Genomic DNA, 15340 nt, shown 5'->3' with positions numbered 1-15340 from the left:
GAGCTGAAGCCCTGAGATAAAAATGGCAAAAGTTTTAGATCCTAACCATTGGACCCATCATCAGATGTATTTTTTATGTTAAGTGCATGCATGCTAAGTAATATGTATAACACTGCCAGGTATGTATTCCTTCCAACAGTGATCACAGTACTCCTCCTGACAATGTTTTCATCTGCTTTTCTTTACAGAAAACTGGAACCAATTTTTCAGGCATCACCCAGGATCACCATCTACTTCCTGGATTAAAATGCAAGCTTATAATTGACACAGCTATATAAATCCTGGTGTCTGTGCAGTTTTTAGCTATGTCTTCAAAAATGGATCTTTTGATATTGATGTCTCATAGAGTGTTATGTTTACCTAATACTGCGTACACACGACTGGACTTTCCGGCAGACTAGGTCCGTCGGACAATCCAATCGTGTGTGGGCTAATCCAATCATTTTTCATTTAAAAAATCTGATGGACCTAGAAATAGAACATGTTTCAAATCTGTCCGACGGACTCAATTCCTATTGGGAAAACCGTTCGTCTGTTTGCTGGTCCGACTGACCAAATACGACGCAAGGGCAGCTATTGGCTACTGGCTATTGAACTTCCTTTTTTAGTCCCATCTTACATAATCACATTCAAAACAAACGGACTTTCGAACGGACTTAGTCCGTTCATGTGTGGGCAAGTCCGTTTGTTTGGAAAGTCCGTCCGAACTCCGCCGAAAATCCGTCGTAAAGACCGTCGGACCTAGTCTGCCAGAAAGTCCGATAGTGGGTACGCGGCATAAAATAAGACACTTTGGGGTGTTTCATGGTGCCCAGGTCAGGTGTGAGATTAAATATGGCTCTTTGGAGTGGAAGGAGAGATGGCAAGTTTAGTATTAAAGCCAAGACAGCCAGTATGTGGATTGGACCAATAACCAAGAAATGTGAAGAATAGAGATACAGCTGGACAGGTAAGAATATGAGAAGACCAATTAATGTTTCATTGGCCCCTAGGAGCAGATGGCACCAAATTTCTTCCTTTGTTTTGTAGAAGTGTATTCAGGAAAACTATAAAACATGAGTCTGAAAACATATGAACTTCAAATTTGGTAAATAACATTGGCGAAATCCATGAAAGTGCAGGTATTAAATGGTCTGATGCCTCGTGATGGAATGATCAGAAGCCCCATTTATGTGTATTGTGCCTTAGTTCAGAGGAACAATGACATTTCAGTTGCAGAATCTGAATGGGATTCAGAATATTCCAAAGATATGCCTTCTACATTTCACATACTTCAAGATGTAAAAATAAGCTACAGCACGGTGGATAAAGTACAATCATCTTTTTTTTACTAGCTATGAAATATAGATCCTGTAGTCAATTTTGCAATTCATAATGGAAGTGGTTGCATGACCCTTCTTGCTGGTTTTCAACAGTCCAAACACATGGTGGTAATCAAGGTTTTGCTACAAATTGTATGCCAAGTGAAATCTCACCTTTCTCACATTGTAGTAAGTTCTCCTTACATGGCTGCCTGACATATAGCCCAAAGATCCTTTTACATAAGCTATTACTGGTAATTTTTACAATATGACACTCATTTTAATGGCTACACAGTAGACATCTTACCTCATTCCAAAACAAAATATTGCCAACTGATGCTCCCTGGTGATTTTCTTAAGACATTTTCGAGACAGGTATCATTGCCAGCTGTAAGGTAAAAGCTGGATGCATCTAGAGGAACCTAGTGACTCTTTTGTTTCTTGGCAAAATAACATAAAACAACAAAAAACATTCTATAACATTTCCAAGGAGAAAATAAACATAGCAGTCTGGCTGCCATGCTGTTACATTGTGTATCAGATTAATTCTTAGGTGGTCACACTTTTCCATTGTATTCCGATTATTAAGGCAGTGTTACAAAAAAAAGCAAAGACTGAAAATAATTGATAGCAGAACACAGTCAGTTTTTGGCCAGCTACTCATCCTACAAAGTGAGGGAAAACAGGGTGATGGGGTGCGGACACGTCCTGTACGTTCAGAGAATGGTATATGAAGATCTAAGCCTTTAGAAAGTGTTAAGGCAGTCTTTAAGATTGACAGAAAGACAAGAAAAACAGCACTTGCCACAGGAATGTTAGAATACAAAACCCTTGTTCTAAAATATGAAGCTGCCATAGAATTCTTAATCCCAAACCCACTAACGCATTTTGAACTGCTGATAGGGAATATTACAACTGTACAGGGTATTAAAGTATTTGTTAGCAAAAGTCAACACCAACTTGATATAACAAAAAAGTGGAAAAGTATAATTTCAGCCCAACATTGAACCCATAAAGTTCCAGTTTTCAATTAGATGGTTGTGAGGACATTAAAGGTACATGTGACAATTTGATAGAATTAGCAGTCTTTTGATCAAGCATTGTATATTTTGTATTGTATATTTCATTACTACAAATCCTTATACATGACTATTTAATACATTTGTTTTAGGGTCTTTATGTAGTAGATTAATAGGTTGATTGCAACTTTGTTAATATTGTTTATATGTTTATTCATTTAAAAAAAAAAATCCTTTTGATATCTACGGGCTCTGACATGCTGTATGATTTTTGGGCTTACCGCCTTGGCTATGAACACTCGAGTTTATTGTATGGTTGCCTGATCCAGGCAACCAATTTTTTATACTTGCACTACCATTATGTGGTTCCCCTTTCCCACTCTGTCATCTGCTGCTCTCGTTTGACCGACATTTTATTTCCCTTCTCCTTTTGTTTTTGTGTCCCCGCATTGTGGCTCATTGGGTCGCTTTCCTGTGGTTGGCTTTCCCAGGCTACCCGTAACTATATGGACACCCAAGGGTCTGTTTAGGTGGAATTCAGGCCCGCCCCCTCGACCTTTTCCTTGTTTACCATCCACGAGATAACATTTATGCTTGTCTATGTTTTCCCATTGATGTCCTCTCTTTCACTCTTTCTCCTATGCACTGGAGATTTGCACCTATTCCCGTCTGCGTTTTAAGGTGGTTCACCGTTACCGGGTTGTACTCTGGGTCTTGTAGGCATTTGCTGTGGATCGGGCGCATGCGCGTGGGTCGTTCTTTTGTCCGCTCCCGTATAATCTTGCCTTCACTCTTTAGTCGAGGTAAGCAGTTTAATATATATATATATATATATATATATATATATATATATATATATATATATATATATTTTTTACTATTTTTAACTTTAATTTTATTTTTCAAATTTTTTTTCCCGTTTCCTCTTCCGTTTTAGTGTTATTACTTTATTATATCAACCCAATTTGTGCGGATACTCTTCAATCGTCAGTGCTATCGATATTCATTGTTTTCTTTGACTGCAATTTCTTCAGCGCCTCCGTGCCTAAAATTTCTCTACATTTACTATTTTAGTAGGTATGTATAGATGAAGGCCATGCTGGCCCTATTATGTATATTTTGTAGTTTGACTTGATGTTACCACTTCTGAGGGCTTCTTTTATGGAATCACCCCAGAGTGGATATCATTGAAGCTGTTTACTTTCTTTTCTTTTTTTGACTTTTTTAGTCTCCATGATTGCCCCCTATGGTCACGCAGGGGTAGGTATTTGGCCTTACGCGAGCAGTATTGATGTACCTTGTGGGGTTGGGTCTAGATGGCTCTGGTGTGCATATGTCTTGGGTGGTCACCTATTTTTCTATATAATATGTCATTATAGCCCTTTAATGAATTTTATCATATTTACAATATGTTTTTTGTTTTTCCTTTTCTTTTTTCTTCTAGAATTGTTGTTTCTCTTTAATGGTCATACCTTATTTCCCCTGAGGAAGCCATTTTTATGGCGCAACATGTAGGGAAGACTTGACCGGATAGCACATTAAGGCCACTACCACTCTGGCCCGATACACCACAAATTCTGTGCTTCCTGGATAAAGGAGAGAGCTAAATCACCCTGATATTATTTTAATTTATGTTATTTTGTGATATTTGTTCATGAATTAATAAACTTTGTATAATGAATTTGCACTTTTAAACTACAGGCACCATGATAATCCCCTCTCCTTTCCAAATCATTGCTTTTGTTGTAACCAATTTTTGGGATGAGGTGCCGTATCTATAATGGACCCCTTGCCACAAAACTTCCACAAAAAAACATATACACACACATATATAAATATTTTGTAAAGTTGGGGGTTGTTTAATTCAAGTGTAGCACCCGCAAGCGAAAGCTGTCCACACAAATGTTTCCTTTTCAGGGCTTGTTGGCCCACTTTTATTAAAGAAAATTAAAGTTCCAGAAATGTAAACAAAAGTGGTTTCCCTTGCAGAGGGTTTTCACCATCAGCATTAAACGACAGTACGTTCAGCCTTCTGGCTCACACATGCAAAATTGCAAACAAAAATACCGAGCCGCCTGGCTCTCTTCGGCAGCAGCACCACTGCTCAGGCTCCCACATGGAGTCCTCCTGCCTCTTGTCAGTAACCTCAGGCTTGGGTCTCTGGCTACTCCAGTGCACACCTGCACTCTCTGGGTTCTCCCTCACAAGCCTGGACTCCTCGGGAGAGTGGAGCCCAGAACCATGGTCCTGACCTGACTATTATCAGGCCCACACACACCTGAACAATCAGTGTGAAGGTGAGTCTCAAAACTCGGACCCAGGACTAGGGAATCCATCCCACCCAGATCTCTAAGAAATCCCCAGGCTCCAGCTCCCAAAGTGGACTTTACTAAATAATGAGGAAACTGAAAAGCCAGTTTCCTCCCAAACAAGCAAATACACTGGAGCCCCTCAACCTGCCTGGTTGAGAATTCTGGATCCATACACTGGTGGGGTACCACACTACCACTATATACACACACATATATATATTGTATTGTACTGTAATTGTGTTGTCCCCCCTATACATTGTAAAGCCATGCGTAAACTGTTGGCGCTATGTAAATTGTGAATAATAATAATTTTATATATATATATATATATATATATATATATATATACACACACACACACACACACACACACACACACACACACACACACAGTATTTCACAAAAGTGAGTACACCCGTCACATTTTTTAAATTTGTATTATATCTTTTCATGTGACAAATGAAATTACACTTTGCTACAAAGTGACAAGTGAGAAGTGACACTTTGCTACAATGTAAAGTAGTGAGTGTACAGCTTGTATAACAGTGTAAATTGCCTGCCCCCTCAAAATTATTCAACACACAGCCATTAATGTCTAAACTGCTGGCAACAAAAGTGAGTAAGCCCCTAAGTGAAAATTTCCAATTTGGGCCCAATTAGCCATTTTCCTTCCCCTATGACATGTGACTCGTTAGTGTTACAAGGTCTCAGGTGTGAATGGGGAGCAGGTGTGTTAAATTTGGTGTTATCGCTCTCCCTCTCTCATACTGATCACTGGAAGTTGAACAAGGCACCTCATGGCAAAGAACTCTCAGAGGATCTGAAAATGAGAATTGCTGCTCTACATAAAGATGGCATAGGCAATAAGAAGATTGCCAAGAACCTGAAACTGAGCTGTAGTACAGTGACCAAGACCATGCAGCGGTTTAACAGGACAGGTTCCACTCAGAACAGGCCTCGCCATGGTAGAACAAAGAAGTTGAGTGCGCTCAGCATCATATCCAGAGGTTGTCTTTGGGAAATAGACGTATGACTGCTGCCAGCATTGCTGCAGAGGTTGAAGGGGTGGGGGGATCAGCCTGTCAGTGCTCAGACCATAAGCCGCACACTACATCAAATTGATCTGCATGGCTGTCGTTCCAGAAGGAAGCCTCTTCTAAGATGATGCACAAGAAAGCCTGCAATTTGCTGAAGACAGGCAGACTAAGGACATGAATTAATGGAACCATGTCCTGGGGTCTGATGAGACCAAGATAAACTTATTTGGTTCAGATGGTGTCAAGCGTGTGTGGTGGCAACCAGGTGAGGAGTACAAAGACAAGTTTGTCTTGCCTACAGTCAAGCATGGTGGTGGGAGTGTCATGTTCTGAGGCTGCATGAGTGCTGCCGGCACTGGGGAGCTACAGTTCATTAAGGGAACCATGAATGCCAACATGTACTGTGACATACTGAAGCAGAGCATGATCCCCTCCCTTCGGAGACTCGGCCACAGGGCAGTAATCCAACATGGTAACAACCCCAAATACCCCTCCAAGATGACCACTGCCTTCAGGGGTCAAGTCCTGGGGAAAAAAGTGTGGGAACTCCCACCCAAGATCCACTCCCCCACCAAAAAACAAAATATATATAATATGATACGCTCATATCCATATATATTTACAGAAATTACAGTGACTGCAAATGTGACATGCTACAGGAGATGACCAGACTGCGAATGCAACATACTACAGGAGATGACCAGACTGCGATTGCGACATACTACAGGAGATGACCAGACTGTGAATGTGACATACTACAGGAGATGACCAGACTGTGAATGTGACATACTACAGGAGATGACCAGACTGCGAATGCGACATACTACAGGGGATGACCAGTTTGCGAATGCAACAAACTACAGGAGATGACCAGACTGCGAATGCGACATACTACAGGAGATGTCCAGACTACGAATGCGATTACAGGAGACGACTAGACTGCGACATACTACATGATATGACCAGACTGCGAATGCGACATACTACAGGAGATGACCAGACTGCGAATGCGACATACTACAGGGGATGACCAGATTGCGAATGCAACAAACTACAGGAGATGACCAGACTGCGAATGCGACATACTACAGGAGATGTCCAGACTGCAAATGCGATTACAGGAGACGACTAGACTGCGACATACTACATGATATGACCAGACTGCGAATGCGACATACTACAGGAGATGACCAGACTGCGAATGTGACATACTACAGGAGATGACCAGACTGCGAATGTGACATACTACAGGAGATGACCAGACTGCGAATGCGACTACAGGAGATGACCAGACTGCGAATGCAACTACAGGAGATGACTAGACTGGGAATGCGACTACAGGAGACGACTAGACTGTGAATGCGACATACCACAGGAGATGACCAGACTGCGAATGCGACATACTACAGGAGATGACCAGACTGCGAATGCAACATACTACAGGAGATGACCAGACTGCGAATGCAACTACAGGAGATGACTAGACTGGGAATGCGACTACAGGAGACGACTAGACTGTGAATGCGACATACCACAGGAGATGACCAGACTGCGAATGCGACATACTACAGGAGATGACCAGACTGCGAATGCAACATACTACAGGAGATGACCAGACTGCGAATGCAACATACTACAGGAGATGACCAGACTGCGAATGCGACATACTACAGGAGATGACCAGACTGTGAATGTGACATACTACAGGAGATGACCAGACTGCGAATGCGGCATACTACAGGAGATGACCAGACTACGAATGTGACTACAGGAGATGACCAGACTGCGAATGCGGCATACTACAGGAGATGACCAGACTACGAATGTGACTACAGGAGATGACCAGACTGCGAATGCGGCATACTACAGGAGATGACCAGACTACGAATGTGACTACAGGAGATGACCAGACTGCGAATGCGACATACTACAGGAGATGACCAGACTGTGAATGCGACATACTACAGGGGATGACCAGACTGCGAACGCAACATACTACAGGAGATGACCAGACTGCGAATGCGACATACTACAGGAGATGACCAGACTGTGAATGTGACATACTACAGGAGATGGCCAGACTGTGAATGTGACATACTACAGGAGATGACCAGACTGCGAATGCGACTACAGGAGATGACCAGACTGCGAATGCGACTACAGGAGATGACCAGACTGCGAATGCAACTACAGGAGATGACCAGACTGCGAATGCGACATACTACAGGAGATGACCAGACTGCGAATGCGACATACTACAGGAGATGACCAGACTGTGAGTGCGACTACAGGAGATGACCAGACTGCAAATGCGACTACAGGAGATGACCAGACTGCGAATGCGATATACTACAGGAGATGACCAGACTGCGAATGCGACATACTACAGGGGATGACCAGACTGCGAATGCAACATACTACAGGAGAGGACCAGACTGCGAATGCGACATACTACAGGGGATGACCAGACTGCGAACGCAACATACTACAGGAGATGACCAGACTGCGAATGCGACATACTACAGGGGATGACCAGACTGCGAATGCAACATACTACAGGAGATGACCAGACTGCGAATGCGACATGCTACAGGAGATGTCCAGACTGCGAATGCGACTACAGGAGACGACTAGACTGCGACATACTACAGGATATGACCAGACTGCGAATGCGACTACAGGAGACGACTAGACTGCGAATGCGACATACTACAGGAGATTGAAAGACAAGGGGGAAAAATAAGGGACATAGGGGACAAGGGGACTTTATATGAAATACGACACTCAGGGTAGGCTAAGACATTGATTATAGTATATACAATGTTCTGAAGTGACAATAATGGGCATAGAGCAAGAGCAATAAAAGATAAATATATATTTAATCGAAATATGTAAGTGTGGTATAAAATAAGTAGGAGATAATTGATACAGTATATTAATATGTAATAAATTAAATCAATAATACAGAATAAATAAAACATAATTAGTATAATATCTCATAATAAAAAATAATAGCATGCAATGTCTCATAATAAAATTATTAACATAATAAATAATGTATCACATGATAGAAGTAAATAGCAGCATTACACCCAAAATAGACACGAACACGATGAACATATATAATAAAAAGTAAATCAATGTCTCCGCCCTTTGACAAGGCCCATGGTATAAATTATGGATACTGTGATATAGCAGCAAATATAAAATCTCGATGCGTTTCGTGGATTTGTATCCACTCATCAGGAGCAGCTGGTTGGGGATATCTATAATGAATTATATTCAAAAAAATTAATAGTATTTTAAAATTGATTGATACAGGAAGAGAGGGAACAACACCTATGATCCTAACACTCTTACCTGTGGTAATATGGTATAGTGGTAGAAACAGGTAAATAATGAATAATAATTATGATCAAATATATTGGGGGATGATGAACCACTGTCCACCTGGGAGCTGAGGTAATGACGAAAGCGGCAGCAGGATAAAGCCGTCCAAGGGACAAAAATGAAAGAGGTGTATAGACGAGATCCCCCTTGCAATGTAGTAGTATTCGATATATACCATGAGAGTGTACTGTAACAAATAATATGTATATGATAAGCATGTGGGTAGAGTAGTGAAAAAGGTAAAAAAAAAAAAAGTAGAGGAGGGGGGAATGAGAGAGAACGAGTGGGAAGGAACTAGTTGTGTCATAAAGTGTACTGTAGACAACTCCTGGTGTAAAAAGACTGAAAATCAAGTGCAAAAGAAGAGGAAAAAATATACCCCAAAAAGACATTAATAGGTTTATCTATACTGAAGGTAGACATAGTGAAGGTGAAAGTGCCACCGTGAAAGAGATAAAGAGTCCCTGGATGCATGATGGAAAATAAGTTAACCTGCCAGCCATCGATAGTCAACACCAACGCCACGTAGTACCGTGCTCAGAGAGAGGAGGCGACCACACACAGGCAGGATACCCATCTATTTGTAGGCACCCAAACCTCCCTCCGTTAGGTACGCAAGAGGTGGAATTAGCACGCCCGTACGGTGAACCACAATGGCATCAACCATGCGGGCATGTGAGGCGTGGCGTCGACTACAGGAGATGACCAGACTGCGACATACTACAGGAGATGACCAAGTAGCCAGTTTTAAAAGGTAAACCTGTCCTCAGCCCCTTTATAGCACCCTTCTTCACACTCCTGTCCTCACCCTCTTTATAGAACCCACCTTCACATTCCTTTCCTCACCCCCTTTATGGCCCCCCTTTACATTCCTGTCCTCACCCCCTTTCCTGCCCTGCCTCCCTTTTATATCACCCCTCCTCATTCCTTTCAGTTTCTGATTCTTTCCCCCTCCTTCCTTCATAACAGTGCCCTCTTCCCTGTCTTACCTTACACAGGACATAGCAGATGACATCAGAGGCACAGAGCTGACATCGGAAGTGCAGCAAAGGGATGGACAGAGGGTGGGACTTGCCCCAGTTAACTGATTGGTTGATAGAATGCAGAGCGGTTCTAGAAACCAATCGGTTAACTGGGCCAGCCCCTGCCCTCCGTGCATCGCTGTGCTGCTCTTTCGATGTAAGCTCTGTGAAGACAACAGAGCTAGCAGGCAACGGCAGCGCCAGCTGAAGACAAAAAATCAAATCTTAAATGGCGTGACCGTGGCGGGGCCGCACAGATCATTGACGCGGTCCAGACTTGGCCCGCGGTCCACCATTTAGCGATGCCTGTGCTAGAGCCTCGGGCGGCTCTAGTCCTGCTAAGGGAACGGCGTTCCTGCTGTGAAAAAAGTGCAGGGACGCCATTCCCACGCGTTCCCGCAGGACTCAAGCCCTGACTGCCTTGCTGAAGAAGCTGAGGGTAAAGGGGATGGACTGGTCAAGCATGTCTCCAGACCTAAGCCCTATTGAGCATCTGGGGGTAGCCTCAAACAGAAGGTAGAGAAGCACAAGGTCTCTAACATCCACCAGCTCTGTGAGGTTATCATGGAGGAGTACAAGAGGACTCAAGTGGCAACCTGTGAGGCTCTGGTGAACTCTATGCCCAAGAGGGTTAAGGCAGTGGTGGAAAATAATGGCGGCCACACAAAATATTGACACTTTGGGCCAATTTGAACATTTTCACTTAGGGGTGCACTCGCTTTTGTTGCCAGCGGTTTAGACATTATTGGCTGTGTGTTGAGTTATTTTGAGAGGACAGCAAATTTACACTTGTAAAAAAGAAATCAGGTAGATGTGGCGCTATACCTTTACATTTACAATGTATAACATATATAACCTCTAATAGTGTTCCAAAAATTTATAAAATATGTGCAATAATCTACTCATATACTCAGTGTAAAAAACTATTAAAAAAAACAAAAAAACAATCCTATTGTCCTATAAATATAAAGTGCCAATGAGTCCTTTCGGATATGCCAAACAGTTCATGACAAATAAATAAATAATTTCCAAGTGGTGTCTTGTGCAGATATCCAAAGAAAGATCCCCGGTGCGCTTGGTGTGAATAAATTATATTGCGCTCACCAGATCCTTTGCCCCTACTGGGGGGAAAACAGCTTTCACAGTGTTAAGCCCCTGTATCACTTTCTGGCATCTCCCTGGGGATCTCTGACAGGACTCCAGTTACCCGTTCTCCCAAAACGGTGAGCGCAATATAATTTATTCACACCAAGCGCACCAGGGATCTTTCACCGGGGATCTTCCATAGTCCCATCATCATGCACAAAGGAGTCCCCAGAATTATTCAACCACAATGTAGGTTACATGCTGCTGGAGGATGCGCAGCAAATTGAAGGCTCCGATGTAGGTTCCCAGGAGGAGGAAGGGAGTAATGGACTGGGGGGGGGACCTACACCATTCTTTTCAATGATTTTTTATGTTAATTGCCAGGATCCAGCAATACATTACAGCTGTGAACAATTTTAAATTACATTTTTTCCTTTAGAAATGTCATTTTGCTGCGGTACTGCTATAATAAGGGGGAAAATGCGCTACTTTACAGGCAGACCATTTTTATTGTTTCACTTTAAGCATTCTTAAAATCAGTGCTCCTGAAACAATTTCAGCTTTAAAAACCTTTTTTTGCATTGATGCATGTAGCCTCGGCCAGTACCCGGGTCCCCAAACAGTTTTTATGGAAATAACTTGCATATAAGCCTTTAAAATGTGCACTGTAGATTTTTCCTGTTCGTGCCACATAGACTTTAGCAGCGTTCGCATTTTGGCAACTATGTTTTGTCTGGCATGTTCTGGTGCAAACCAAATCCGGGGAGGGGTTGTTCGGGTCATCCCTATCAACCACCAATGATTATTTTTATTATTATACAGGATTTATATAGCACTGACAGTACGGTTTAATCTAATGCTTCTGAATGAATAAAACTATCTGGCATAGTTTAGGATAACATCACCTACCTTAGTACCCCCATCCTTTTTAGATGAGGTCTAGAGATGAGAACCTCACCTCCTGTCTGGGCCTGTGAGCTTGCGAGAAAATGAAGAGTATGTGATTTGAACCTGGACGTCCAGAGATGTAATATTATCAGGAGGAAGAGCTGGAACAGCTGGCGGAGGCAGCAGATGTTCCCCAGACAGAACTACTATAGGAAGATGCAGGTTTAATAGACACCCTAGAGCTGAGCTGCCAAGATACTTTGAATACACGGTTTTAGCAGAAACAAGTATGTCCTTCCATGGATCACAACCAACATTCTGCTGAAATTCACAACCTGATCTGTTTTCCACCCGATGCAATCCGGTGAACTTAGCATTTCTCTGTGATCGCCGTGAATATAGTAATGCTGGCACAGAGACTGATCACACTTGATGGCCAGGAATAAGTGGTAATCACATTAAAGAGACTGTCACCGAAATAAAAATTAAAATCAAAAAGCTTCTGTAAGTAATGAGTTTTCATCCTGTCTCTACGCCCTTTTATGGAATGCTCATTTGTCTGCCGAGCAAAGCAGCCCGAAGAATCACACCTAGAGGTCTATTGAATGTCTGTATCCCTCTCTGCTATGTGTGGGTTCTTTGCAAGGTGGTTTGTAGGGGCAGGTGGTGGGGGTGATACTTCCTCCATGCTTCCCATTAACTCGCTGGGCACCAAGTCGGGGTCACATAGAAGGCCTACCCCAGCAGGGGTTCTTCTGGGCTATGCCAGATGATGACCAGGGTCACTTATTCTAACACAAGGGCTACACCTTGCCCAAAAGCATGCTCACCAATGCCTGGGACCCAGCAGGGGCCAAGGTCATGTGAAAGTCAAACATTAAGGTAGTCCTCCAACTGAGAGGTGAACCACTTATGTGTAGTGTTGTATGCAGAGTTCTTCCAAGGATATTGTACCTTGCCCTTCATGCTTGAACAGGTGTATGTGTTGCATTAGGAGGAACATGCAGAGCCTATGCCCACTCCACCAGTGAGCGTACCTCTGTTATCCCACTCACAGTAACAGAATAGGGTCCCGCCAAGCACATAGCACAGACTTCATGCATACTCAAGTTAAATCTTGCCTCTCTGTACCTAGTGATCAGTCCATAGATCTCTGAAACTGGTCCCAGTGACCGCCAGAAATGGACTTCTAGGGAGCTATAACACTGGAACCCCTCAATACCAGAGGACCTGTCACCCAACCAGGTACTACGCCAATGACTGGTTGCAATTAATTTTGCTGTTTACTCATGATCACTCCCTTCTCTCCTTAGTGTTGCAGCTTAACATTTTGTTGTTGTCATTTTGCAAGACCCCTAGTGTGCTATTGTAGACTCAGACCCTTTAATAAGCACCAAGACCCCACATGCACCCCTTGAGTAACTTCAGACCAGGCATTGTGCAGTTAAACAACTTTTACCGAAAGTTCTGCATGGCATACATAACAAGACAAAACATTATTTCCCTAACTAACTTCAGTAGCGGCTGCCCCAGCGTACCTGCATAGGTAAAGTCCTTATGGGCGAAGTTCATGACTGGCAGGACTCGACTGCAAAAGTCCAAAGCTTGGGTGTACTCGGAGAGTCCGGTACTCCATAGATTAATTACAAGTCTCAGTAAGTCCTGCAAGTTTCCTGTTTCTTACCCCACATTCGCTCCTGCACCCTTGGGACCCAAACCTCTCCCTTTTATTTCTCACAGGACAGGAGGCTGGACCCCAAAAAAGCCCCCAAACAAAAACAGGGAAGGATTATATGAACACAGTTGGCAACCTGCCTACAGGCTTAGTTATTAGCACTTTTGTCTTGCAGCACTAGGGTCCTCGGTTCAAGTCCTGGTCTGGATGCCATCTACATAGAATATGTACAGTATTTTTTCTCCACGTTCCAAAGACAAGCTTTGGTTTTATATGGCATTAGGGATGAGTCAAACACCCCCCAGTTCGGTTCGCAGCAGAACATACGACCAGGCAAAAAATTAGTTTGAATGTGTGAACACCATTAAAGTCTATGGGACCTGAATGTGAAAAATCGTTTTTTCAGGAGCAGTGATTTTAATAATGCTAAAAAATGAAATATTCCGTTAAATATCGTGCCTGGGGGTGTCCTTAGATGGCTGTAAAGTAGTGCATCTTTCCCATGTATATAACAGTGCCACAGCAAAATTATATTTCTAAAGAAAAACATTTCATTTAAAACTGCTTGCGGCTGTAATGTATTGTCAGATCCCGGCAATATAGATAAAAATACCAAAAATACCAAAAGCCAGACCCTCCAGGTCTGGTTTGGATATTAAGGGGAACTCCGCACCCAAATTAGTTAAATTATTGTTGTGGGGTCCCCCAGGCCCCCAGGCACTATATACTATATATATATGAACAGCAGTATATATACTATATGGCCTGCCCTATATACCCTATGGAAAATTGGGCCTTGTTGGTGGTACCAGAACACTGTAAGCACCCTGCTGTGAAATATTATATCAAGAACTGTAAATACATGCCTCTGTTAAACAGGGGTAGAAAAATTGGGCCTTGGGTGGTGGTGGTGGTGCCACAACACTGTAACCCCTCACAGATACTCATGTTGGGTGTTGGAATGGCCCCTGCTGTGAAACATGACTGCCAGTTTCTTATCCTTCTGTGGAACCCCTTCTCTCTAGGCTCACATTACTCCCTTCCACAACAAGGGAATCAACATCGGAGCCTTCAAATTTCTGCGCATCCTGCAGCAGCATATAACCAACACTGTGGTCGAATAATTATGGGGACTCCTCCATGCATAATGGTGGGGCAACGTAAGGAGTGACTGTGGATAAGGAGCCGGTGGAATAGGCCGCTTTGGCAGCTGCATTGGAGGGCAAACTACTCTGAGCCTGGGTGACAGAGGATGAGGAGGATGAGGATCCACTCCACCAACTCTTCTGCATGTTGTGGCTCAGTATAACACGGCCAGCAGCAGAAAAAAAGGACAAGCATGTCCCACGGCCACCTGCAGAGGATGCACCATGTCCATGACCACCACTGTTGACTGTAAACACAGAGGCTGCTTGCCCTCTTTTAGTTGCCTGTGAGGGTCTGCCTCTCCTTGATGGCCTTCCGGATATGATGTATTTTTTGTTTTGCAACACACTACACTGTATTAGATGCTGTGTTACCTGTGTACATCACCTGCACTGCATTAGCAACTTTACAATGACTGCACTGTATTGTATATTGTATGTGCCTACAGTGGGGCAAAAAAGTAT

This window comes from Lithobates pipiens, unplaced genomic scaffold (assembly GCF_037356315.1).
Source record: "Lithobates pipiens isolate NorthernLeopardFrog02 unplaced genomic scaffold, aLitPip1_a1.2 Scaffold_13, whole genome shotgun sequence".
NCBI classification, from domain to species: domain Eukaryota; kingdom Metazoa; phylum Chordata; class Amphibia; order Anura; family Ranidae; genus Lithobates; species Lithobates pipiens.
Note: the sequence above shows the minus strand (reverse complement) of the source record.